Genomic DNA, 2,401 nt, shown 5'->3' with positions numbered 1-2,401 from the left:
AGAAGATCCTAATGACCACTTAGAGGGGTTCTTGGAAATCTGTGAGACCCAGCAATTTGATGATGAAGTTTCTGATGGAATGCGACTCCGCTTATTCTCACTCACCTTGAGAGATAAGGCAAAGGTGTGGCTAAGAACAGTGCCTAGAGAAAAGATAGCAACTTGGGAATTATGTGAAAGAGCTTTTCTAGAGAAATTCTTTCCTCCTTCTAAAACTAAAGAATTGAGGAAGAAAATCACTAATTTCCAACAAGGCACTGGAGAGACTATTTATGAAGCATGGGAGCGGTTCAAGGGATATCTTCAAGCATGCCCACAACATGGCTTCAACCGTTGGCTTACCATCCAATTTTTCTTTGAAGGATTGGACCAACAAAGCACCATGATATTAGACTCAGCAGCTGGAGGATCTTTCATGGGGAAACCTATTAATGACTGCATGATTATTTTGGAAAATGTAGCCTCAAATCACAGCCAATACAGTGAAAGAGAAGTCACAGCAAGGAAAGGAACTCCGGGGCGATATGAAGTGAACAATATTGAGTTACTCTTAGCAAAATTTGATACTCTTAATCAAAGGTTAGACAAGATGGAAAAAGCTAAGGTTAATTCAGTGGCTACAAATCAAGTATGTGACCTTTGTAGGGAACAAGGGCACACTGCAGTAGATTGTACCTCAATTTTTACTGGAGAAGAAGAAGATACTACTGAACAAGTGGCAGCTTCTCATAATTTCTATGACACTCCTCGAAGAGAGAAGAGTAATCCATATTCCAACACATACAACCCTGGTTGGAAGAATCATCCTAACTTTTCTTGGAAGAATAACCCAGTTCAAGGAAGTAGCAGTCAGCAACCTAATTTCCGTCCGCCCAATCACTTCATTAATGGGCAAGGAAATCCAGTACAGACACCCTCAATTCAACAAAGTGTTTCAAGATTAGAAAGCCTTATGGAGAATTTTGTCACTAATCAAAAACAGACCAATGATTCAATGGCAAATTCTATTCAAAACCTTGCTGTCAAGGTTGAGAATATTACTCTCCACAACAAGATGCTGGAAAATCAAATTGCACAGTTGATGCCTAGTTCAAGCAATTCTCCAGGTAAGTTCCCAGGTAAAACAGTTGCAAACCCAGCTGAAAATGTTAATGCTGTGACTTTAAGGAGTGGGAAGAAATTAGACGGACCTGTGTCTAATCAAAATGATACTATTGAGATTGATGAAGACGCTTCTCCTATGGTTGAAAAACCTGAAAAAGAGAGATTAGAAAAAGAAAAAGTATCTTCATCAAAGCCTCAAACTGTTTATCACCCTCCAATTCCTTTTCCTCAAAGGTTAGCAAGGACTAAACTTGATAGACAATTTGAAAAATTTTTAAATATGATCAAACAAGTGTATGTAAACATTCCATTTGTAGAAGCTCTACAACAGATGCCTACATATGCTAAATTTCTTAAGGATCTTTTAGCTAACCGAAGGAAATTGGATGATAGAGAGACTGTTACATTGATCCATCATAATTTGCCCAAAAAACTTAAGGATCCTGGTAGTTTCTCTATACCTTGTCTCATTGGAAATCTAAGGTTTGAAAAAGCCTTATGTGACCTTGGGGCAAGTATCAGTTTAATGCCTTTATCAATTTGCAAGAAATTAGATATGGGAGAATTAAAGCCTACAGCAATGTCAATCCAGTTAGCAGATAGATCTATAAAATATCCCATAGGAATTTTAGAAGATGTTCCAGTTAAGATAGGTAAATTTTTAATTCCGGGAGATTTTGTTGTTTTAGAAATGGAAGAGGACAAACAAATACCAATCATACTAGGTAGACCATTTTTGGCTACAGCAGGCGTGATAGTAGATGTCAAACATGGAAAATTGTCCTTATCCATTAATGATGAAACAATGGAATTTAATATTGCTAAATCTGTTAGACAACCTTCTCTTGAAAATATTTGCTGCAGGGTTGATATATTGCCTAAAGACATGGAGGAAGAAGTCATGAGATCTATTTTGAGGGATCCCTTGGAGAATTTTCTAGTTGGAGGAAAGCACATAGATCTTGAGGGGATTCAACCTAATTATGCTTGCTTGATCGATTCAAGTCCCCCGTGTAAAGAAAAAGATCCTCTAGTAGAAAGTCTTCTTGAGTCTTCAACAGATTGGCAAGAAGAAAACTCTCCAAAGTTAGAACTTAAACCACTTCCTTCATCTTTAAGGTATGAGTTTTTGGGGGCTAATTCCACTTATCCAGTCATAGTAAATTCAGCTTTAAATGAAAAAGAAACTGAAAAACTTCTCAATGAGTTGAGAAAATTTAGAAAAGTTATTGGATATACTATGGCTGATATAAAGGGAATTAGTTCTTCATTTTGTATGCATCGCATCTTCTTGGAG

General features: G+C 37.1%; 1 non-coding gene across 1 annotated transcript; it reads right to left on the bottom strand.

Annotated features, from left to right (window-relative positions):
• Positions 1–220: 220 nt before the first annotated feature.
• On the bottom strand, positions 221–327 carry LOC145953985 (small nucleolar RNA R71). The gene has a single exon (XR_014431197.1). It is a non-coding gene; the product is annotated as a small nucleolar RNA R71 (small nucleolar RNA).
• Between the last annotated feature and the right edge of the window lie 2,074 nt (positions 328–2,401).

This window comes from Cajanus cajan, chromosome 1 (assembly GCF_000230855.2).
Source record: "Cajanus cajan strain Asha chromosome 1, NIPB_CcT2T_4, whole genome shotgun sequence".
Classification (NCBI taxonomy): domain Eukaryota; kingdom Viridiplantae; phylum Streptophyta; class Magnoliopsida; order Fabales; family Fabaceae; genus Cajanus; species Cajanus cajan.
Note: the sequence above shows the minus strand (reverse complement) of the source record. Positions and strands in the feature narration are given on the sequence as shown.